This window comes from Pinus tabuliformis, chromosome 6 (assembly GCF_031772625.1).
Source record: "Pinus tabuliformis cultivar Carrire ecotype Pingquan chromosome 6, CPIR1, whole genome shotgun sequence".
NCBI lineage: Eukaryota > Viridiplantae > Streptophyta > Pinopsida > Pinales > Pinaceae > Pinus > Pinus tabuliformis.
The window spans coordinates 1,341,290,651-1,341,317,555 of record NC_142292.1 but is presented as its reverse complement, the minus strand read 5'-3'; positions in this window follow the sequence as shown (position 1 = coordinate 1,341,317,555).

Below are 26,905 nucleotides of genomic sequence, written 5' to 3'. Positions count from 1 at the left end.
TAGATGAAAACCCATACATATTCATCATCAACTGCAATTAACATATACAATTTCACAACAGTATAAAGGGAGGGGCAAATCCCTTCAATATGAGTCTACCTGAATCAATATATATAATTTCTCACTTTTACAAAGTCTAAGTGAAATCTTGGGAAACCCCAAATTCACACTTAGCCAAATTTTCAACTTCGTCGTGTCATTTTCCCAACTCGGGTGCACCTCGTCGTAACTGTGTTGCCTCACCTGGGTCTCCTCCGTACGAGTCACACCTCCATTTCACCAAATCGGCACTCCTTCATTTCATCGTGCATGGGACACCCTACCCAGGTCACCCATCTGCACGTTCACCATGTCAACCAACTCTTTTTCATGCACGATGCGCCCTACTTGGGTCGCCCATCTGCACGTTCACCAGGCGTTCACCCGATCACCTCAACTCGTCGATAGTGCACCCCTCATGCATCCCTACCTGACTCGTCGAACCATCCACTGAACACCTTAACCTCCATTCAAATCATCTATCAACTCATCGTCAAGCGCACCCATCATGCAGCCTTGCCTGACTTACCGAACTGTGCTGAACGCCTTCACCATTTCTTCCCTGTGGAGTCACCCGGCATGCAGGTTCATGACCTGTGGCTACCCCAGTCACCTTCGCCCTTCGCACTTGCTGCGACTCCTCCAACTCCTTACTTAAATGATTGATGCTTCACTTATTTGTTGATGCCTTTCCATCCCACCGCACCGCCTATGTATATGGGTGGTGGGCAAGTCAAGCCACCCGACCGAATCTCCACTTATGTTATGTGTTTGGTCAGCCCGCCCAACTCGTTGGTGGCCGCACCCGTCCATTGCACTTTGGTTCAAGTTGGCCAGCGCATCGAGCCCAGTTCGCCCGCTATAAGTCCGTGACCAACTTTTCTCACCCACACTTCTCACTATGTGTCTCACCCGTTTTGACCACAACTCATCCGTTTCTCTTCGCTCGTCCGCTCGGGGGGTGCGCCCGCCCATCGCATAGATCGCAAGGCCTTACACAATGGCTCGCGGGGGTTGCGATGTGATTCTAGGAATCACCCTGCCCTCCGGCCCACCCCAGTAGACCAACGGCCCGTGGGGGTGGAAATCACCCCGCCCTGCACCCTACCTAAGCTGTCACGCCCCTATACTGGCGATAATCTTCCAACTGCACTATAGTGAGGTGTAGCACCACTCACCACTTTCTTTTCACCAATACTTATGACCGTGGACTACACCTAACATTCATACTTAGTTTATTTTTTGCTTACCAAGTATTAGTTTATCCTTTATACATGATAAAAACCAATACACATTCATCAAAACAACATTAACACATGTAAATGCACAACAATACAAAGAGAGGGGAAACTGCCTAAAATATGTGTCTGCCCGATTCAATATATATAATCTTCACTTTTATAAAGTACAAGTTAAATCTTGGGAGACCCCAAATTTACACTTAGCCAAATTGTCACAACTTCGGAAAACTCGGTTGCCCAACTCGTTGGCACCGCCGAACGGTCGCTGCACGACTCACCCAACACCTCAGTCACCCTTCGCACGTTTCCACCTAGCTCATTCTCATTCATTTAGCAAACACCCAAACTGTGTTACCCTACCTGACATTATTGTTTAGCCCAACCGTTCCTTCATTTGGCGGGCGCACATGCACCCGTGTCGCCACTTGCCCGAACTCTCATTCATGGTTTCGACCTCCCTTTGTTCGGTGGGCCACATGTAGTATCGCCTACACAAACTCCTGTTTGTGACCTCCAGTTTAACCACCCTTCATTCGGCTAATGCCCTCATCGTGTCATCCTGCATGAAATACCAATCTTCGTTCAACCCTGCATGGATGCCCTACCCAGGTCACCCATTGTTCAGCTCTGCATGAATGCCCAACTCGTGTTTCTCATCGTACAACTCTGCATGGAATCCCAACTCTAGTCACCTGTCGTGAAACCCTGCACAGATGCCCAATCTAGGCGCGTGCTACACCACCGTGTCACTGATGCCCTATATGGGCATGCTCTGCATGACCAATGTCTCCATCTAAACTTTGACACCTACAGCTCACCCTCACACTTCTTTGCTCTTCCTTGGCTTCCCAAGAGATCTGTGTCCAAATTGCTTGCCTCTCCAACTCTAAAACTCATCCAACTTATAGTCTTCACATGCCATGATGATGTGCCCAGCCAACCTGCCATAACATGCTCCTCCCATTGGCTTCACCCTTTCCACAACATGTTGGCTTGCCCATCTCCATGGTCAGGTGCGCCATCGTTCAGCCAGTCCACCCATCAGCCCGCCAATTGTGCGGGGCACCCAGGACCGCCTACCCGATATATATATCTCCACACTCAAAACTCATCGCATTTCACTTTTTCCACTTTGCCTGACTCCACCGTGACCGCAGCTCGCCCATCTGTACACCTTACAACTAGTGGTCCTCACATTCTCCCCCACTTGAAACCATTATCGTCCTCGAGAATTCCCCATCTCGACAACCACCTGTCACCAAGATATCCATACCAAGGCATATACACCACCGATATGTCATACATCGGAAAACCATCTCAATCCATGATCATCAACCGCCTTGTCGCAATCTTCACATGCTGCTCCCATTATGGAAGGTTGGTCCCTCCATCTCAAGCTACACGCCCATTGCAACATATCGTGTCGACCTCATCATGTAATGTCATTGTGTGAACTGCTACCAGGATATTCCAACATAATGCTAACACATCTCTGTACATGCTATAGCCCCCATGACTTGAACTAGTTGGGCAGCTAATCCAACCGTCACACCCAAACCATGAGAATGAACATCCTCATGCCATCATCAGTTGCTTCTCAAAACATCTTGTCACATCCTCAACTCGATCAAGAATCCATCTACATATAAGTGTAAGCCATGCTCAGGTCTATGAAGTAATCTCCATCTCATCTGCAACATGCTATCCATGATGTTTGATGTCAATGTGCTGCATGAAATCAGCCACATCTATCCAACATCATCATCCATCTGCAAAACATCCATCTCCTCAAAGTGAAGAGATCCTCTCATCAACCCCAACTCTCTATGTGCCACATCCAAGTCCATGAAGCAACCTCCATCATATCTGTAATGTGCCATCCCTTAAGTCTATTATAGAAACAAGTATACACCTGTCTCATCTCCCATGTGCTTCCTATGATCATATATCAATAAGCTCCCATGTGTCAAAAGTGGTCAAGTCTCGGCTCAACCCATGCCCAAGTGTTACCACCAAAGCATCATCATCGTTGCAACTCTATCACTCTAAAGTGTCTCATATCGATCCTCCACATCAAGTCACTCTTTCAAGCATGCCCATACATGTAATCAAAAGTATGCACCCCATCCTGCATCAATGTCTCTGACCTCATATCCTCAATGCATCAGATCCTCTAAGTCCACCATATATGAAGTCCCCAAAAGTCACAACCTCATGTCATCGTGGGCTCCATGAGTCATCTCCAACCAACAATCTAGCAAGCATACAATTTTCGGCCCAAAGGTCTCTGCAATATGCCTCAACTCTCCATGCAGCAGGAATGCTCCATAGTCTGCTCACAAATCCAACCAAGTCCATGGCCTTGTTGTATAAGAGTGCACAACCTCTCCATTAGCTCATAAGTAATAAGTCTCCATGTCACACCAACAAATCAACCTACACAACATCCCTGCCTTGGAACTCCTCATTGGATGCCCATAAGTGACACCTATACAAGTGCTCCTGCAAAATGTCCCTGCATAAGAGTGCCCTGCTCGATGTCTCCAACCTGATGTCCATGATTAAGTTGCCCATGTTGTCCAACTAGGTAGACCCATCACAACAATCGGTAACCATCATCCAAGTCTGCCAATCGAGTCTAGTGAACTCAGTCACCCAACCATATCATCAACATATGAGTCTCTCCACCATGGCTCCCCCACTAAAGGTTCCACCAAGACATCCTCTTGGTCTTGGTCATGAGAAGTCCACCCAAGTATCATCATACTCAAATGTGTGCCCTCTTCCAATCTGTCCATGAGTCATGCCGGACACTTAGCCAATTCTCCATGTGGCTAAAGCATGACCCATTCCTCTGCAATGATCATCATGTTCCTCCCTTGTCAAGGGCCCTTGTACCTTCTACCATAAGGTCACAAACAACCTAACAAAGTCCTGCAACGGTCAACAATCCTTGCTTCTTCATACAAGGTCTCATTGTAGACATCCATGGTAAGATACTCCCTTGCATAGGCAAACTAATTTTTCCCTTCCTTGCATACAGTTCATCTACCAAATGCTTGACTGAAACACAAGTATCAATAGTACTTACATCATCATGAGGTTCCTCCATGTGAGTTTCCTCATCCATCCATGTCTGCAAACTGCACGATCCTAGTCCAACTTGATCCATCTCAAGTTAATCCTTTGCCATTATCATATTTGCAGCATCCTCCTATTGGCCCTTTAGTTCTTCAAGTTCTTCCCTGATCTTCGAACAACCTTCCTGAATCATCATATTGTCAGCCTTCATCGAAGTCCATCCAGAAATCCATCTACTCATTTGTTCCAACACTTTGTACTGGAAAGCTTCACCTGTATTATGGATAGATTTACTTGCCATAGGTCCTTCTACCATCTCGACCATCCACTTTCCTGCAACCTGAATCACCCTTCAAATTTCTTCACCATTCACCAAGTTCTCCCTATAATACTGAACCATCTCTTGATTCCCCCTGTCAGTGAGATCAAATTCCTTCACTTGCACTTCACCTGAATCAACTCTGATACCACTTGTCATGAAGTGCAAGTGTGTATCAGCTTCAACACTTCAACAACAGCGCTGATACCAATTGTCACGAAGTGAAAGTGTGTATCAACTCTTCGTCATACACCAACCTCTGATACCACTTGTCATGCCCCTATATTGGCGGTAATCTTCCAACCGCACTATAGCGAGGTGTGGCACCACCGACCACTTTCTTTTCACCAATACTTATGACCGTGGACTACGCCTAACATTCATACTTAGTTTATTTTTCTTTTACCAAGTATTAGTTTATCCTTTATACATGATGAAAACCCATACACATTCATCAAAACAACATTAAAAAATGTAAATGCACAACACTGTAAAGGGAGGGGCAACTCCCTGCAATATGAGTCTACCCGAATCAATATATATATATATATATATATATATATATAGTCTTCACTTTTTTAAAGCACAAGTTAAATCTTGGGAAACCCCAAATTTACACTTAGCCAAATTTTCACAACTTCGGAAAACTTGGTTTCCCAGCTTGTCGGCACCTTCGAACGGTCACCGCATGACTCGACCAACACTTCATTCACCCATCGCACATTTTCACCTAGCTCATTCACCATTCATTTAGAAAATTCCCAAACTGTGTTACCCTACCGGACATTATTGTTCAACCCAACTGTTCCTTTGTTCGGCGGGCACACACACACCCGTGTCACCACTCGCCCAAACTCTCGTTCATGATTTTGACCTCCCTTCATTCGGTGGGCCGCACGTAGTACCACCTACACAAACCCCTGTTCACGATCTTTCGTTCAACCACCCTTCATTCAGCTAATGCCCTCACCGTGTCATCTTGCACGAACTCCCAATCTCCGTTCAGCCCTGCACGGACACCCTACCCAGGACGCCTGTCATTCAGCTCTGCACAGATGCCCAACTCGGGTTTCCTGTGACGGCCATGAGCTGCAGGATGCGTGGATGGGTGAGCTACGGCCATGGTGGAGTCACGCGAAGTGTTTTGGAGTTATGCGATGGAGAAATGATGAGTTGAGTTTATATCGGGTAGGCGGTCCTGGGGTGCCCTGCATGATGGGCGGGCCGATGGGTGGACTGGCTGAAGATGGGCAGGTTGATGCATTGTGGAAAGGCTGAAGCCGATGAGAGGAGTGTGTTATGGTAGGTTAGCTGGGAACATAGACATGGCGTGCAAAGAGTATAAGTTGGATGAGTTTTGGAGGAGTTCAACACAAGTTCGATCAACGAACTCACAAGGAGTTTTGTGGTTGGACAAGGTGGAGAGTTCTATGATGAGTAGCTGAAGTGTAGGTGCAAAGGTGACAGTGGCCAACTACAGGTCATGAGCCCACAGAATAGGTGAGTCGGAGGAAATTACGGTTGACACAGGTAGCATGCATGAACGTTGGTGGGGAGAACTGCGGAGGGAATTTGTTGAACGGTGTGTGTAGCGCCTAGGAAAGTGTGCACGAAGGTAGGCTGGGTGACCCACGGAGGGCATCGGGTGCACGAACTCATGAAACGCTAGGTGATCATGCAGATGGGTAACCCAAGTAGGGCACAACATGCATGATGAGTTGGTTGACACGGTGAACATGCAGACAGGTGACCTGGGTAGGGTGCGGCATGCACGACGAAACGATGGAAATGAAGTGGGGTGTTTTGGGTGTTTGAACTAAAGGTTGTAAAAAGGAGTTGGCCAGGGAGTACTACATGCAGCCCACCGAATAAAGGGAGGTTGAAACCTTGAATGAGAGTTCAGGAGAGTGGCGACACGGGTGCATGTGCGCCTGCCAAATGAAGGAACTATTGGGCTGAACAATAATGTCATGTAGGGTAACACAGTTTGGGTGTTCGCTGAACAAACGGTGAATGAGCCGGTTGAAGATGTGCGATGGGTGAACAAAGAGTTGGCTAGAACGTGTAGTGACCATTCAGGTAGGCTGATGAGCTAGGAAACAGAGTTTTTTGAAGTTGGAAAATTGGCTAAGTGTAAATTTGGGGTTTTCAAAGATTTAACTTATACTTTGTAAAAGTGAAGATTATATATATTGATTCGAGCATACTCATATTGCGGGGAGTTGCCCCTCCCTTTATATTGTTGTGTATTTCTACTTGTATAATGTTGTTGATGATGAATTTGTATGGGTTTTCATCTGTATAAAGGACAAAGATAATAATTGGTAACAAAAATTAAAATAAGTACAAATGTTAGGCGTATTACATGAACATAAGTATTGGTGAAAAGAAAGTGTTCGATGGTGGTGCATCTCGTTATAGTGTGGTTGGAAGATTACCACCAGTGTAGGGGCGTGACAGGTGGTATCAGAGCCAGGTTAACTGAATCAAGGAGCTAATTCTAAAGGAAGGCCGAAGACTTGAGAGGAAGATCAAGTTTTGCAGGTGACAGGTAGTATATCATGGTGGTTCAGGATTGCAGGAAAGTGGATAGCAGAGATGGTAGGTGAACCTCAAGTTGTGGTAGGTGAATCTAGCCATAATACAGGTGAAGCTTTCTGATACAAGGTATTGGAACTGATGAGTAGATGGAGTTCTGAATGGGCTTCGATGAAGGCTGAGACTATGAAGATTCGGGAAGGTTGTTCGAAGATCAAAGAAGAACTTGAAGAACTCAAGGGCCAATACGAGGATGTTGCAGATGTGACAATGATAGAGGAGGAACTTGAGATTGATCAAGTTGGGCCAGGATTGTTCAGTTTGCAGACATTGGTGGATGAGGAAACTCACATGGAGGGACCTCATGGTGATGTAAGTATTGATACTTGTGTTTTAGTTGAGCATTTGGTAGATGAACCGTATGCAGGGAAGAGAAAAATCAGTTTGCCAATGCAAGGGAGCATCTTACCATGGATGTCTACAATGAGACCTTGTATGGAGAAGCAAGGATTGTTGATTGTTGCAAGACTTGTTGGGTTTGTTTGTGACCTTATGGTAGACGGTATGAGGGCCCATGACAAGGGAGGAACGTGATGATCGTTGCGGAATAATGGGTCATGCTTTAGCCACATGAAGAATTTGCTAAGTGATCGGCATGACCCATGGAAAATATTAGAGGAGGGCACACACTTGAGTTAATGATACTTGGGTGGAATTATAATGGTTGAGACCAAGAGCAAGTCTTGGTGGAACCTTTAGTGGGGGACCCATGGTGGAGGGACTCATGTGATGGTGATATGGTTGGGTGACCAAGTTCACTAGACCGAATTTACAGACTTGGATGATGATGACCAATTGTTGTGATGGACAACATGGGCAACTTAAGTCACAGACATCAAGTTGGAGACATGGAGCATGACAGTCTTTTGCAGGGACATTATGCAAGAGCACTTGTAGAAGTATCACTTATGGGCATCCAATGAGGAGTGCCAAGCCAGGGATGTTGTGCAGGTGGATTTGCTGATGTGACATGGAGACTTATTACTTATGATCTGATGGATAGGTTTTTCACTCATGTACAACAAGGCCATGGATAGGGTGGAGTTGTGAGCAAACTATGGAGCATTCCTACTATATGGAGCGCTGAGGCATCTTGTATAGACATTTGGACCGAGACTTGTATGCTTGCTGGATGATGGTTGGAGATGACTCATGGAGCTCATGATGACATGAAGTTGTGACTTTTGGGGACTTCATCTATGGTGGACTTAGAAGATCTGATGCATTGAGGAGCTGAGGTCAGGGACTTTGATGCGGGATGGGGTGCATACTTTCGAGTACATGTATGGGTGTGGCTTGGAAGAGTGACCTGATGTGGAGGATCGATATGAGACACTTTGGAGTGATGGAGTTATAATGATGATTATGCCTTGGTGGCAACACTTGGGCATGGGTTGAGCCAAGACTTAACCACTTTCACACATGGGAGCTGATTGATCTATGATCATAGGCAGCACATGGACAACATGTTGCAGATGAGATGAAGATTACTTCATGGACTTGGACATGACTTATATGGATATGAATTCTTGATCGAGTTGATGATGTGACAGGATGTTCTAAGAAATGACTGATGATGGCATGAGGATGTGCATTCTTATGATTTGAGTGTGATAGTTGGATTAGCTACCCAGCTAGTTCGAATCATGGGGACCGGTAGTGTACAGAGATGTGTTATTATTATGTTGGAGTATCATGGAAGTAGTTCACATAATGACGATGCATGATGAGGTCGACACAATATGTTACATGAGGCATGTAGCTTGAGATGGAGGGGCCATCCTTCCACGATGGGAGAATCATGTAGAGATTGCAACAAGGTGATTGATGATCATGGATTAAGATGACTTTCTGATGTATGACATACCAATGGAGTATATGCCTTGGTATGGATATCTTGCTAACAAATGATTGCCAAGATGAGGAATTTTCGAGGACGACAATGATTTCAAGTGGGGGAGAATATGAGGGCCACAAGCTACAGGACATGCAGATGGGCGAGTTGCAGCCATGATGGAGTCACACAAAGTGTTTTGGAGTTATGCAATGGAGAAATGACGAGTTGAATTTATGTCAAGTAGGCGGTCTCGGGGTGCCCCGCACGAAGGGAGGGCCGACGGTTGGACTGGCTGAATGATGGGGTGACCAACCATGGAGATGGGTAGGCCAACGTGTTGTGGAAATGGTGAAGCCAGCAGGAGGATCATGTTATGACAGGTCGGCTGGGCACATAGACAAGGCATGCGAAGAGTATAAGTTGGACGAGTTTTGGAGGAGTTCAACACAAGTTCGATCAACGAACTCACAAGGAGTTCTGTAGTTGGACGAGGTGGAGAGTTCTACGACAAGCGACCAAAGTGCAGGTGTGAAGGTGATAGCGGCCAACCGCAGGTCATGAGCCCACATGACAGGTGAGTCAGAAGAAACGACGGTTGACATGGGTGGCGTGCACAAAGGTTGGTCGGGCGAACCGTGGAGGGCGTTCGCTAAATGGTGCATGGAAAGCCTGAGCAGGGGTGCATGAAGGTAGGCTAGGCAACCCGTGGAGGGCGTCAGGTGCATGAACATATGTAGCACTAGCTGATCATGTGGACGGGTGACTCGAGTAGGGTGCACCGTGCATGACAAGTTGGTTGACATAGTGAACATGCTGACGGGCGACCTAGGTAGGCTGCAACGTGCATGACGAAATGGTGGAAACGAACTGGGTTGTTTTGGGTTGTCGAACCAGAGGTCGTAAATGGGAGTCGGTCAAGCGGTACTACGTGCAACCCATTGAACAAAGGGAGGTCGAAACCGTGAACGAGAGTTCGAGCGAGTGGTGACACGAGTGCGTGTGCACCCGCCGAATGAAGGAACAATTGGGCTAAACGATAGTGTCAGGCAGGGTAACATGGTTTGGGTGTTTTTTGAATGAACGGTGGGTGAGCCAGGTGAAGACGTGCGATGGGTGAGTGAAGAGTTGGGCAGAATTTGTGGTGATCGTTCAGGTAGGCAGACGAGCTAGGCAACTGAGTTTGCCGAAGTTGGAAAATTGGCTAAGTGTAAATTTGCGGTTTCCTAAGATTTAACTTATACTTTGTAAAAGTGAAGATTATATATATTGATTCAGGCAGACTCATATTGCAAGGAATTGCCCCTCCCTTTACACTATTATGCATTTCTACTTGTATAATGTTGTTGATGATGAATGTGTATGGGTTTTCATCTGTAAAAAGGAAAAAGATAATAATTAGTAACGAAAAATAAACTAAGTATGAAATTTAAGCGTAGTCCATGAACATAAGTATTGGTGAAAAGAAAGTGTTCAGTGGTGCCACAACTCACTATAGTGTGGTTGGAAGATTACTGCCAGTGTAGGGGCGTGACATCACCCTTCATGTAGCTCTGCACGGACACCCAACTTGGGTCGCCCGTCATGCAACCCTGCATAGATGCCTAATCTAGGTTTGCGCTGCATGACCATGTCACTGACACCCTACCCTGGCGCTCTCTGCACGACTGATGCCTCCATCTAAACTTTGACACCTGCAGCTTGCCCTCACACTTCTTTACTCTTCCTTGTCTTCCCAAGAGATCTGCATCCAGGTTGTTTGCTCCAACTCCAAAACTCATCCAACTTATACTCTTCACACGCCATGATCGTGTGCCCAGTCGACCTACCATAACACACTCCTCCCATCGGCTTCACCATTTCCACAACATGTTGGCCTGCCCATCTCCATGGTTGGCTGCCACATCGATCAGCCCGTCCACCCATCGGCCCACCCGTCATGTGGGGTAGTGGGGACCACCTACCCGATATATATATCTCCGCACTCAAAACTCATCGCACTTCACTTTCTCCACTTTGCGTGACACCACCGTGACCATAGCTCACCCATCTGTGCACCCTGCAGCTCGTGGTCTTCACATAGGCGGCCCAACGAATCGTGGGGGTGGCGGGGTGATTCCAAGAATAACCCCACCCTCTGCCCCACCTCGGGGACCCAAAGGCTCACGGGAGCGGCGAGGTGATTCCGAGAATCACCCTGCCCTCCGCCCCATCTCATTGGCCCAACGACCCAGAGGGTTGGGAATCACCCCGCCCTTTGCCCCACCCCAATTGTCACACCTCTACACTGGTTTTACTCTTCCAACCACACTATAGCGAGGTGCGGCATCACTGACCCTTTTTTTCATGCCCCTACACTCGCGGTACTATTCCAACAACACTATAGCGAGGTGCAACACCACCGACCACTTTATTTTCACCAATACTTGAAATCGTGGACAACGCTTAACATTTGTACTTAGTTTATTTCTTTGTTACCAAGTATTATGTTTTCCTTTATACACAATGAAAACCATAAAAATTCACCATAAAAAAAATTAGTAGGTATAAATGCACAACAATACAAAGGGAGGGGCAACTCCCCGATGTGAGTCTGCCCGTATATCAATATATAAAGTTAAATCTTGAGGAAACACCAAATTTACACTTAGCCAATTTTACAACTTTGGCAAACTCAATTTCCCAGCTCGTCGACATGCCTGAAAGGTCGCTACACGTTCTTCCCAACTCTTCATTCACCCCTGAACGCGTTCGCTCAGCTCGTAGTGATGTTTGCCCAACTTGGGTGCCCTCCTCGTGTCACTGTGCACACCTACCCAGCACATTAGCATGTCGGTCACCTTCATTCACAACTCGCCGCACTTAGTTTTGTTCACCAACTATCTCATTCACCATTCATTCAGCAAATGCCCTCACCATGTTACCCTTCCTGACATTATCTTTTAGCCAACAGCGCCTTCGTTTGGTGGGCGCACATGCACCCATGACGCCTCTCACCCGAACTCTCATTCATGGAATTGACCTCCCTTCATTTAGTGGGTAGCATGTAGTACCCCCTACACAAACTCCCATTCATGTCGTTCGGTTCACTTACTCATCGTTTGGCGGAAGCCCTCACCGTTTCACCCTACATGAACCTTCATTCGACAGACTCCCTCACCAGGCCACCCTGCATGAACCTCCGTTCAGCGGATGCCCTCACTAGGTCGCCCTGCGCAAACTTCCCAAACAACCCTTAACGACACCCTCGCATGCCTTATTCGGTTCGCCCGGTCTACATGATACACCACGGTTCGATTTTCCCATCGTGCGGACACATCTGCACACTGAACTGTACCTCAACTGCAAACTTAGCTTGCACTTCCAACTCGTCCAAGTTCGAATGGCCATCTCCAAATCTCCTCCGTGTTATGTATACACATCACACATTGTGTGGGGGCACCCAGGCCGACCCACCAACACGCCCACAACGTGTCGGTTTGTTCTCCTTAACTCGTCGACCTGCTCATTCATCCAAGCTCATGCACCCATTGTTAAGTTGGCTCACCCATCGGTTAGCTGCCCATCGGCTCCCATGGGACCGACCATGGGTTATAAACACTCCAACCACCAAAACACTTCATATTTCCTCCATTTTTCTTCACGGTTTCTCCCACCATGCCGCAGCTCATCCAACTGCACGCGTGCTCGAACGCCCTCCAGCTTGTGGGCCTCACATTCTCCCCCTCTTGAAATCATTGTCGTCATCGAAAATCTCTCATCCCGGCAACCATCTGTCACCAAGATATCCATACTAAGGCATTTACCCCATCGATATGTCATACATCGGAAAGTCTCGTCAATCCATGATCATCAACCACATCTATCGCAATCCCCACATGCTACTCTGATCATGGAAGGCTGGCCCCTCCATCTCAAGCTACATGCTTGCTACAACATATCGTATCGACCTCATCATATACCATCATCGTGTGAACTACTGCCATGATACTTGAACACAATGCTAACACATCTCTACACACTGCTCGATCGTCATAACCTGAGCTAGTTGGGTAGCTAATCCAACTGTCGCACTCAAACCATGAAAATGCACATCCTCATGCCATCATTAGTCGTTTCTCATAACATACTGTCACATCACCGACCCAATCAAGAATCCATCTCCATATAAGTGTAAGCCATGCTCAGGTCCATGAAGTAAACTCCATCTCGTCTGCAAGATGATGTCCATGATGTTTGGTGTCAATGTGCTATATGAAATCAACTGCATCTATCCCAACATCAACATCCATCCATGTGCTACCCATGATCATAGATCAATCAGCTCCCATGTGTCAAAAGTGGTTAAGTGTCAGCTCAACCCATGCCCAGGTGTTGCCACCAAGGCATCATCATCGCTGCAACTCTATCACTCCAAGGTGTCTCATATTGATCCTCCTCATCAAGTCACTCTTCCAAGCACACCCATACATGTACTCAAATGTATGCACCCCATCCTGCATCAAAGTCCCTGACCTGAGATCCTCAATGCATCATACCCTCTAAGTCCACCATATATGAAGCCCCCAAAAGTCACAACCTCATGTCATCGTGAGCTCCATGAGTCATCCCCAACCAACACCCAGCAAGCATACAAGTCTCAGCCCAAAGGTCTCCGCAAGATTCCTTAGCTTTCCATGTGTAGGAATGCTCCATAGTCTACTCACAAATCCAACCACATCCATGGCCTTGTTGTACAAGAGTACACAACATCTCCATCAGCTCATAAATAATAAGTCCCCATGTCACACCAGCAAATCCACCTACACAACATCCCCGCCTTGGCACTCCTCACTAAATTCCCATAAGGGACACCTCTACAAGTGCTCCTGCATAATGTCTATGCATAAGACTGCCATGCTCCATGTCTCCAACCTGATGTCCATGACTCAAGTTGCCCATGTTGTCCAACCAAGTAGACCCATCACAACAATAAGTTATTCTGATCCACGTCTGCAATCTGGTCTAGTGAACTCGGTTGCCCAACCATATCATCATCATATGAGTCTCTTCCACCATGGCTCCCCCACTGAAGGTTCAACCAAGACTTCCTCTTGATCTCGGCCATGATAATTCCACCCAAGTATCACCATTCTCAAGTGTGTGACCTTTCCCAATCTATCCATGAGTCATGTCGGGCACTTAGCCACTTTCGCCATGTGGCTAAAGCACAACCCATTACTCCGCAATGATCATCACATTCCTCCCTTGTCATGGGCCTTTTCACCTTCTATCACAAGGTCACAAACAACCCCAAAAAGTCCTGCAACAGTCAATGGTCCTTGCTTCTCCATACAAGGTCTCATCGTAAACATCCATGGTAAGATTCTCCCTTGCATCGACAAATTGATTTTTCTCTTCCCTCCATACGGTTCATCTACCAAATGCTCAACTGAAACACAAGTATCAATAGTACTTACTTCATCATGAGGCTCCTCCATGTGAGTATCCTCATCCACCAATGTCTGCAAACTACATGATCCTAGTCCAACTTGATCAATTTCAAGTTCATCCTCCACTGTTGTCATGTCTGCAACATCCTCGTATTGGTCCTTGAGCTCCTCAAGTTCTTCCTTTATCTTTACACAACCTTCCCGAATTTCTATATTTTGGGCCTTCATCGAAGTCCATTCAGAACTCCATCTACTCATTTCTTCCAATACCTTATATCAGAAAGCTTCACTTGCATCATGGCTAGATTCACCTGCCATAGGTCCTTCCACCATCTCAGTTATCCACTTTCCTTGCAACCCAGAATCACCCTGATATACCACCTGTCACCTGCAAAACTTGAACTCCCTGCCAAGTCTTTGGCCTTCTTACAAAATTAGCTTCTTGATTCAGTTCATTAGCTCTAATACCAATTGTCACACCCCTACAATGGCGGTACTCTTCCAACTGCACTATAGTGAGGTGCGGCACCGTCGAGCACTTTCTTTCCACCAATACTTGCGATTTTGGACTATGCCTAACATTCGTACTTAATTTATTTCTTCGTTACCAAGTATTAATTTTTCCTTTATACACAATGAAAACCATAAACATTCACCATAAACATCATTAACATGTATAAATGCACAATGGTATAAAGGGAGGAGAAACTCCCCAATGTGAGTCTGCCCATATATCAATATATATAAGTTAAATCTTGAGGAAACCCCAAATTTAAACTTAGCCAATTTTACAACTTCGAAAAACTTGGTTGCCCAGCTCGTCGGCACGCCTAAATGGTTTCCGAACATTCTACCCAACTCTTCGTTCACCCCTGAATGAGTTCGTTCAGCTCGTCATGCTGTTTGCGCAACTTGGGCACCCTCCCCGTGTCACCATGCACGCTTACCCAACACGTCGGCACATCGGTCGCCTCCATTCATAACCCATCGCACTTTGTTTCATTCACCAACCATCTCATTCACCATTCATTTAGCAAATGCCCTCACCGTGTTACCCTACCTGACATTATCATCTTGCCAACCGTGCCTTTGTTGAGCAGACGCACATGCACCTGTGTCGCCTCTCGCCTGAACTCTCGTTCATGGAATTGACCTCCCTTCATTCAGTGGGCCACACATAGTACTACCTGCACAAAATCCCATTCACGCCCTTCGATTAACCTTTTTATCATTCGACATATGCCCTCACCGGGTCGCGCTGCACGAACCTCCGTTCAGCGGACGCCTTCAACGATTCGCCCCGCGCAAACTTCCCAAACGAACCTGAATGATGCCCTCACATGCCCTATTCAGTTCGCTTGGTCTGCAAGATACACCACAGTTTGACCTGATCATCGTGTGGGCACATCTTCATGGTGAACTACACCTAAACTGCATAATTAGCTCACACTTCGAACTCGTCCAAGTTTGAATGACCATCTCCAACTTGACTCCGTGTTATGTATACACATCGTACATTGTGTGGGGGTGCCCAGGCCGACCCACCAACTCACCCACAACATGTCAGTTTATTCTCCTTAACTTGTCGGCGCCCTCATTATCCAAGCTCGCCCACCCATCAATAAGTTGGCTTGTATGTCGGCCCACCCAGGACCTCCCATGGGTTATAAACACTCCAACTACCAAAACACTTCATATTTCCTCTGTTTCGCTTCACGGGTTCTCCCACCGTGCCGCAGCTTATCCAACCACCTGCACGCCTGAATGCCCTACAGCTCGTGGGCCTCACACTTTTCTTTTCACCAATACTCACAGTCATCGGCTATGCCTGACATTCGTACTTAGTTTATTTCTTCATTACAAGTATTAAGTTTTCCTATATACACAGTGAAAACCATAAACATTCACCATAAATAGCATTAACATCTATAAATGCACAACAGTATAAAGGGAGGGGAAACTCCGCATTGTGAGTCTGCCCGTATATCAATATATATAAGTTAAATCTTGAGAAAACCCCAAATTTACACTTAGCCAATTTTACAACTTTGGCAAACTTGGTTGCCCAGCTCATCGGCATGACTGAACGGTCACTGCATGTTCCGCCCAACTCCTCATTCACCCCTCAACGTGTTCATTTAGCTTGTTGTGCTCTTTGCCCAACTTGGGTGCCCTCCTGTGTCATCGTGCACATCAGCACGTCGATCGCCTTCATTCACAACCCGTCGCACTTCTTCACCTGGCTCGTTCACCGTTCATTCAACAAATTCCCTCACCATGTTACCCTACCCAACATTATCGTTAAGTTAACCATTCCTTCATTCGGTGGGCACACACACACCCGTGTCGCCTCTCGCCCAAACTCCCATTCATGGTTTTGACCACCCTTCGTTTGGTGGTTTGCACGTAGTACCGCCTGCACAAACTCCCGTTCACACCCTCTGGTTCACCTGCTCATCATTTTGCAGACATCCTCATTGTGTCACCCTGCACGTACCTTCATTTGGTGGATGCCCTCACCAGGTCACCGTGAATGAACCTCCGTTCAACGGACGCCCTCACTGGGTCGCCCTACACGAACTTCTCGAATGACCCTGAACGACGAACTCAAATGGCTTGGTTCGCCCGGTCTTCATGATACACCATGATTCCACTTACCTGTCATACAGGAACATCCACACACTGAACTACACCTTAACCACAGACTTAGCTCGCACTTCCAACTCATCCAAGTTCGAATGACCATCTCCAACTCACCTGTGCATTATGTACACACATCGCACATTGTGTGGGGGCTCCCAGGCCAACCCACCAACTTGCTCACAATGCGTCGGCTTGCTCTCCTTAACTTGTTAGCCGCTTGTTCATCCAAGCTCGCCTACCCATCGTTAAGTCAGCTCGCTCATTGCCTCACCCGTCGGCCCGCCCGTCAGTTAACCCACCCTTCGGCTCACCCAGGACCTCCCATAGCTTATAAACACACCAACCACCAAAACACTTCGTATTTCCTCATTTCGCCTCACGAGTTCTCCCACCGTGCCACAACTCATCCAACCGCCCATGCATGCAAAACCCCTGTAGCTCATGGGCTTCACATTCTCCCCCTCTTGAAATCATTGTCGTCCTCGACAATCTCTAATCCTGACAATCCTCTATCACCAAGATATCCATACCAAGGCATATACCCCATCGGTATGTCATACATTGAAAAGTCTCCTCACTCCATGATAATCAACCACATCCGTCACAATCCCCACATGCTGCTCCCATCATGGAAGGTTGGACCCTCCACCTCAAGCTACATGCTTCCTACAACATATTGTGTCGACCTCATCATGTACCGTCATCGTGTGAACTGCGGCCATGATACTGCAACACAATGTTAACTCATCTCTGCACACTGCTCGAGCCTCATAATCTGAGCTAGTCGGGTAGCTAATCCGACTATCATACTCAAACCATGAGAATGCACATCCTCATACCATCATCAGTCATTTCTTAGAATATCCTGTCACATCACCAACTCGATCAAGAATTCATCTCCATATAAGTGTAAGCCATGCTCAGGTCCATGAAGTAAACTCCATCTCGTCTGCAACATGCTGTCCATGATGTCTGGTGTCAATGTGCTGCATGAAATCAGCTACATCTATCCAAACATCAACGTTCATCCATGTGATGCCCATGATCATAGATCAATCAGCTCCCATGAGTCAAAATCGGTTAAGTCTCCGCTCAACCCATGCCTAGGTGTTGCCACCAAGGCATCATCATCGCTGCAACTCTATCACTCCAAGGTGTCTCATATCAATCCTCCTCATTAAGTCACTATTCCAAGCACACCCATACATGTACTCAAAGGTATGCACCCCATCCTGCATCAAAGTCCCTGACCTCAACTCCTCAATGCATCAGATCCTCCAAGTCCGCCATATATGAAGTCTCCAAAAGTGACAACCTCATGTCATCATGAGCTCCATGAGTCATCCCCAACCAACATCCAACAAGCATACAAGTCTCGGCCTAAATGTCTCTGCAAGATGCCTTAGCTCTCCATGTAGTAGGAATGCTCCATATCTGCTCAAAAGTCCAACCAAGTCCATGGCCTTGTTGTACAAGAGTTCACACCTCTCCATCGGATCATAAGTAATAAGTCTCCATGTCACACCAGCAAATCCACCCGCACAACATCCCTGCCTTGGCACTCCTCATTGGATGCCCAAAAGTGACACCTCTACAAGTGCTCCTGCATAATGTCCCTACATAAGACTACCATACTCCATGTTTCCAACCTGATGTCCATGACACAAGTTGCCCAAGCTATCCACCCAGGTAGACCCATCACAACAATCGGTCACCCTCATCTAAGTCTGTAAATCTCGGTCTAGTGAACTCGGTCACCCAACCATATCATCATCACATGAGTCTCTTCCACCATAGCTCCCACATTAAAGGTTCCACCAAGACTTCCTCTTGGTCTTGTCCATGAGAAGTCCACCCAAGTATCATGATACTCAAGTGTGTGCCCTCCTCCAATCTGTCCATGAGTCATGCTGGGCACTTAGCCAATTTCTCCATGTGGCTAAAGCATGACCCATTCTTCCGCAATGATCATCATGTTCCTCCCTTATCACGGGCCTTCGTACCTTGTACCATAAGGTAACAAAAAACCCTAACAAGTCCTGCAACAGTCAATGGTCCTTGCCTTTCCATACAAGGTCTCATCGTAGATATCCATGGTAATATTCTCCCTTGCATCGGGAAACTGATTTTGCTCCTCCCTGCATATGGTTCATCTACCAAATTCTCAACTAAAACACAAGAATCAATAGTACTTACATCACCATGAGGCTCCTCCATGTGAGTATCCTCATCCACCCATGTCCGCAAACTACACGATCATGGTCCTACTTGATCAATTTCAAGTTCATCCTCCACCGTTGTCATGTCTGCAACATCCTCATATTGGTCCTTGAGCTCTTTGAATTCTTCCTTTTTCTTTAGACAACCTCCTCGAATTTGTATATTCTCGGCCTTCATCGAAGTCCATTTAGAACTCCATCTACTCGTTTGTTCCAATACATTGTATCAAAAATATTCACCGGGATCATGGCTAGATTCACCTGCACTAGGTCCTTCCACTATCTTGGTTATCCACTTTCCTTGCAACCCTGGATCACCCTAATATAGCACCTATCACTTGCAAAACTTGAACTCCCTGCCAAGTCTTCGACCTTCTTGCAGAATCAAGTTCTTGATTCAGTTCACCAGTTCTGATACCAACTGTCACGCCCCTACATTGGCAGTACCCTTCCAACCACACTATAGCAAGGTGCCGCACCACTAACCATTTTCTTTAAACCAATACTCATGCTCATGGACTATGCCTAACATTTGTACTTAGTTTATTTCTTCATTACCAAGTATTAAGTTTTCCTTTATATACAGTGAAAAGCATAAAAATTCACCATAAAGAACATTGACATGTATAAATGCACAACAGTATAAAGGGAGGGGCAAGTCCCTGATGTGAGTCTACCTATATATCAATATATATAAGTTAAATATTGAGGAAACCCCAAATTTACACTTAGCCAATTTTACAACATCGGTAAACTTAGTTTCCCAGCTTGTTGTCATGCCTGAATGGTCACCGCACATTTTGCCCAACTCTTCATTCACCCCTGAATGAGTTGGTTCAACTCATCATGCTATTTGTCCAACTTCGGCGCCCTCCCCATGTCACTGTGCATTCCCACCTGGCACGTCCGCACATCAGTCACCTTCATTCACAACCCATCGCACTTCTTCATCCGGCTCATTCATCGTTTGTTAAGAAAATGCACTCACCGTGTTACCCTACCCCACATTATCGTTCAGCCAACCATGCCTTCTTTCAGCGGGTGCACACACACCTGTGTCACTTCTCGCCCGAACTCCCATTCACGGTTTTGACCTCCCTTCGTTTGGTGGGCTGCACGTAGTACCACCTGCACGAACTCTTGTTCATGCCCTCCGGTTCACTTGCTCATTGTTCGGTGGACGCCCTCACTGAGTCGCCCTGCACGAACCTTCTTTCGGTAGACGCCCTCACTGGGTCACCCTGTATGAACCTCCTTTCAGCGGACGCCCTCATCAGTTCGCCCTGTGTGAACTTCCCAAATGACCCTGAACGACGCCCTTGAATGCCCTGTTTAGTTCACCTGGTCTACATATTACACCATGGTTCAACCTGCCCGTCATGAGGGCACATCTCCACGTCGAACTACACCTCAACTGTAGACTTAGCTCACACTTCCAACTCATCCAAGTTTGAATGACCATCTCCAACTCGCCTCTCCATTATGTATACACATCGCACGTTGTGTGGGGGCACCGAAGCCGACCCACCAACTTTCCCACAACACGTCAGTTTGTTCTCCTTAACTCGTCAGCCCTCTCATTCATCCAAACTCGCCCACCCATCATTAAGTCGGCTCGCTCGTCAGCCCGCCTGTCGGTTCACCCGCCCATCTGCTCCATCAGGACTGCCCACGAGTTATAAACACACCAACCACCAAAACACTTCATATTTCGCAGGTTCTCCCACCGTGCCGCAGCTCATCCAACCGCCCTACAGCTCATGGGCCTCACACCGGTGGCCCAACGACTTGCGAGGGTGGTGGGGTAATTCTAGGAATTTACCTATCCTTCGCCCCACTCTGGCGGTCTAATAGCCCAGGCCTCCGAATCACCCCGCCCACTGCCCAACCTCGATGGCCCAATGGCTTGCGGGGGTAGCTGGGTGATTACAGGAATCACCCCGTCCTCTACCCCACCCTGGCGGTCCAACGACCCGCGGAGGTGGTTCGGTGATTTCCAAAATCACCCCGCCCTCCACCCCACCCTCACGGCCCAACGACCCATGGGGGTGGCAGGGTGAGTTTGGGAATCACCCCGCCCTCCACCTCACAATGTTGACCAAATGGCCCACGCGGGTGGCGTGGTGATTCCGAGAATCACCCCATATTTCGCTGCACCACGACGGCCCAATGACCCACAGGGGTGGTGGGGTGATTCCGAGAATCACCTTGCCCTTCGCCTAACCCCAACGGCCCAGGGACTCACAGGGTTGGCGAGGTGATTTTGAGAATCACCCAGCTCTCCGCACCAACCCTGCTACCCAATGGCCCGTTGGGGTAGTGGGGTTATTCCAGGAATCACCACACGCTCCGCCCCACCTCAATAGCCCAACGGCCCCCGAGGGTGGCGGGGTGATTCCAAGAATCACCCTACCCTATGCCCCACCCTGTCGGCCCAACAGCTCGCGAGGTTGGCGGGGTGATTTCGGGAATCACCTTGCCCTCCGTCCTACCCCAACTGTAAGGACCACGAGCTGTAGGTGGAAATGCGCAAGTTGCGATGAGCAAAGAGTTATGGCACGGTGGGCAAAATGCGACCAAGTGTCAAGTGTTTGGTTATATACACCATGGGTAGTCGCAGTGGGTCGACGGGCGGGAAAGCCAAACGATGAAAATGCACAAAGGTTGGGTTTGCCAACGAGTGGGCCAACCCATTCAGAAAGTTAAAACGGTGAAGTATGGAGGTCGGCAAACAAGAGGACACATTGGTTCATGAAGTTGGGCGAGCCATATATATAGAGTAGCTTTGGAATTAAGCTAAGGAATCATTTGTTTAAGCAAAAGATCGTACAGACAATGTCAAAGGTGAAGTGTGTGGGTTTGAAGACTGAAACGAGCGAAGGTGTAGGCGGACAAGTGCAGGGCCGAAGCACGGAGCCGAGACAAAGTCGTGCAAAGGCATCATGCGAGGGCATCGTTCAAAAAATCGTGCGAGCGCATCATGCGAGGGCGTCATTTAGGAAATTGTGCAAGGGAATCTTTCAAGAAATCGTGCGAGGACATTGTTCAGGAAATCATGCAAGGGCATCGTGCGAGGGCGTCATTCAGGAAATAGTGAGAGGGCGTCATGAAAGGGCATTCGTGCAGGATCGTTCAAGGGTGTTTGAGTAGGGTTATTTGAGGTTGTTAGAGGGCGTGGTAAGGTGTCTGCCCGAATGACATGAATTGGTGGACGTCGGTTTGGGTGAAGGCGCGAATGGGTGCATAGTGAATGACTCGTCGACGGAGAGTTGGCGAGTTGGGCATTCGGTGGAGAGCGCTCGCTGGTGGATGAGTTGGTCGAGTTGAAAGAGACGCATTTGGGTGAACCTGCGGAGACAAACGAGGAGTTGGGCAGAGTCATTCAAATGACTGTGCGGGCATGCTGATGAGCTAGTTGAACGCATTGTGCTGGCGAATGTAAAAATATTCTAAGCGTAAATTTGGGGTTTCCTTAAGATTGAACTTGTATATTGATATATTATTATTATGGGCAGACTCATTATAGGAAGTTGCTCCTCCCAGTTATACTGTTGTGAATTTATGTTAATGTTGATGAATGTTTAACTACTATGTTATAATAAATCAAAGTCCTTGGTAAAAGAGAAAATAAACTATGTATAGAAGTAAGGTGTAGTCCATGGCCATGAGTATTGGTGAATAGAAAAGGGTCGGTGGTGCTGTACCTCCTGTAGTATGGTTGGAAGAGTACTGTCAATGTAGGGGCGTGACACTAGTGGCCCAACAGCTCATGGGGGTGGTGAGGTGATTCCCGGAATCATCCCACCCTTTGCGCCACCCCGGCGACCCAATAGCCCACGGGGGTGGAGGGGTGATTCTGGGAATCACCCCGACCTCCACCCCACCCCTGCGGCCCAACATCCCGCGGGGTGGTGCAGTGATTCTGGGAATCACCCTGCCCTCCGACCCACCCTGGTGGCTAATGGCCCATGGGGGTGGTGAGCTGATTCTTGGAACCACCCTGACCTCTGACCCACCCCAACAGCCCAACGACCCGCAGGGGTGGCGGGTGACTCCTAGAATCACCCTACCCTCCTACTCACCCTGGCGGCCCAACTCCCCACGGGGGTGGGAAGGTGATTCGAGGAATCACCCTAACCTCTGCCCCATCTTATCGGCCAACTGGCCCACGAGGGTGTGAATCACCCCGCCCTCTGCTCCACCTCGGTGGCCCAATGACTCGTGAGGGTGGCGAGGTGATTCCATGATTCACCTCATCCTCCGCCCCACCCAAGCGGTCCAATGGCCCATGTGGGTAGCGAGGTGATTCCGGGAATCACCTCGCCCTCTGAATCACCCTGCCCTGCACACCACCTCGATGGCCCAATGGTTCACGGGGGTGGTGGGGTGATTACGGGAATCATCCCGCCCTACGCCCCCACTGGCAACCCAGCAATCTGTGGGGGTAGCAAGGTGATTATCGGAATCACCCCGCCATTAGCCGCACTTGAATGGCCCAACGGCTAGCGGGTTATGGCAGGGTGATTCTGAGAATCACCCCGCCCTCTGCCCCACCCTAGTGGCCAAACGGCCCATGAGGGTGGTTGGGTGATTCCGGGAATCATCCCATCCTCCGCCCCACCTCAATGGCCCAACGGCCTGAGGGGGTGGTGGGGTGATTCCGAGAATCACCTTGTCCTCCACCCGACCCGGACGGCCCAATGGTTCACAAGCTTGGTGGGGTGATTATGAGAATCACCCCCATTCCTGCACCAACCCAGCGGCTCAACGGCCTGCTGGGGTAGCGGGGTGATTCCAGGAATCAACACGCGCTCCACCCCACCCGATGGCCCACGAGGGTGGTAGGGTGATTCAGAGAATCACCCCGCCCTCCACCCCACCTCGGCGGCTCAACGGCCCAACGACCCACGGGTGTGGCAGGGTGATTTCTAGAATCAACGCATCCTCTACCCCACCCTAATGTCCCAGCAATCTGCGAGGGTACCAGGGTGATTCCGAGAATCACCCCGCCCTCTGCCCCACCCCGGTAGCCCTTCGCCCCACCGTGGTAGCTCAACGGTCCACCGAGGTCGCTCCATCCAACCTGGGTGGCTCAATGACCCATGAGAGTGGTAGGGTGATTCAGGGAATCACCCCACCCTCTGTCCTAGCCAGGTGGTTGGGTGCTTCTGGGAATCACCCCACCCTCTGCCACACCCGGGTGGCCCGACGACCTGTGAGGGTGGTGGGGTGATTCCAAGAATCACCTCGCCTTCTGCCCCACCCTAATGGCCCAGCGGCTCGTAGGGGTGGTGGGGTGATTCCGAGAATCACCCCGCCTTCGGCCCCACCCCAGTGTCCCACTGGCCCGTGGGGGTGCCTCGGCCCCTCCTCGGCGGCCTAACGGCCCGCGGGGCTGGTAGGGTGATTCTAAGAATCACCTTGGCCAACTCCCCACCCGTACGGCCCAACGACCAGTGGGCGTGGTGGGGTCATTCTAGGAATCACCTCGCCTTGGACCCCACCGTTGCAGCCCAAAGGACCACGTGGGTGGTGGGGTGATTCTAGGAATCACCACGACGTTCACCCCACCTTGGCAGCCCAATGGCCCGCTAGGGTGGTGGGGTGATTCTCGGAATCACTCCACCCTCCACCCACCCCGGTGGCCCAACGGCTCGTGGGGGTAGTGGCATGGTTCTGGTAATCACCCCACCCTCTACCCCACCTCGACAGCCGAACGACTCATGGGGTGGCGGGGTGATTCCCCTCCGCCGCACCGCGGTGGCCCAACTGCTCGCAGGTGTGGCAAGGTGATTCTGGGAATCACCATGCCCTCCAGCCTACCCCGGTTGCCCAACAGCCCACGAGGGTGGGAATCACCCCTCCCTCTGCCCCAGCTTGATGGCTCAACGACTTGCGAGGGTGGCGGGGTGATTCCGAGAATCAACTTGCCCTTTGCCCCATCCTGGTGGCCCAATGTCTCGTGTGGGTGTCAGGGTGATTCCAGAAATCACCCCACCCTTCGCCCCACCGTGGTAGACCAACGGCTAGCGGGGATGGTAAGGTGATTATGGAAATCACCTCACCGTCTAGCCCAACCTGGAGGTGAAACTACTCGTAGGGGCCCTCCGCCCCACCCCAATGGCCCAACGTCCCACTAGGGTAGCGGGGTGATTCCGGGAATCACCCTGCCCTCTACCCCACTGCGATTGTTGAATGGCCCGCAGGGGTGGCGGGGTGATTATCATCCCACCCTCCACACCAGCCCGGCAACCAAACGGCTTGCAGGGGTAGCGAGGTGATTCCGGGAATCACCCGGTCCTCCGCCCCACCCCGGTGGCCTAATGGCCCATTGGGGTGGCACGGTGATTACTGTTCTCCCCACCACGGTAGCCTAATGGCCTACAAGGGTGGCAGGGTGATTCGAGGAATCACCCCACAATCCACCCCACCATGGCTGCCCGACATCTCATAGGGGTGGCGGGGTGATTCTCGGAATCATCCCTCCCTCCACTCCATCCTAGTGGCCTAACGGCTCCTGGGTGTGGTGGGGTGATTCCAAAAATCACCCCGCCCTTCCCCCCACCCCAGCAGCGCAACGACCCGCCAAGTGGTAGGGTGATTCCAAGAATCACCCTGCCCTTCGCGCCAACCCGGTGGCCCAATGGCCGACAGGAGTGGCAGGGTGATTCCGGGAATCACCCTGTGCTACGCCACACCACGGCAGCCCAATGACCCATGGCGGTGGCGGGGTGATTCCAGGACTCACCCCACCCTCCACCCCACCCTGGCAGCCGAATGAGTCTTGTGGGTGGTGGGGTGATTCTAGGAATCAACTTGCCCTCCACCCCACCCTGGCGGCCGAATGAGTCTTGTGGGTGGTGGGGTGATTCTAGGAATCAACTTGCCCTCCACCCCACCCTGGCTATAATTCCTTGAGATCCATGCGACGAATGGGTACCTCACCAAATGAAGCAACGAGTTGCGGAGACAAAGTGTGAGGTCGCACGAGGTGAGCTACAGGCCATGCGAATGACTTGGAGAAAAGTGTGATGGAGAAAACATGATGGTTTACATATATCGTGTGGGCGGTCCTGGGGTGCCCTGAATGATGGGCAGGCCGACGCGCTAGTTGAAATGCGATGGGGTAGCTGAACGATGGAATGGTCAGGCCAATGCTGCAAATGTATGGTCAGGCCGACGATTGTGTGAAGAATGGTAGGTCGGCTGGGCGTTGAACTATGGGTGTTCAAGGCGTATTAATAGAAGGTGAAGATGGAGTTGGAACTCAATCATTCGATCATCTAAAGGTAAACTAAGAGGAGTGTGAGCTATGCGTGGGAGTTGTAGTTAGACGCAAGTCGAACGCATGAGCCCAGGCTGAATGGGCGAAGTTGGGCATAGAGTTCATTGGCAGTCAAGCCGGCTAAGGTGAATGGGTGACCCAGGTAGGGCCCTGGGTGAACGAGCACAGGGCGGCGGGTAGGTTGACACAATAGAAGGTCAGGAGACCCGCAGAG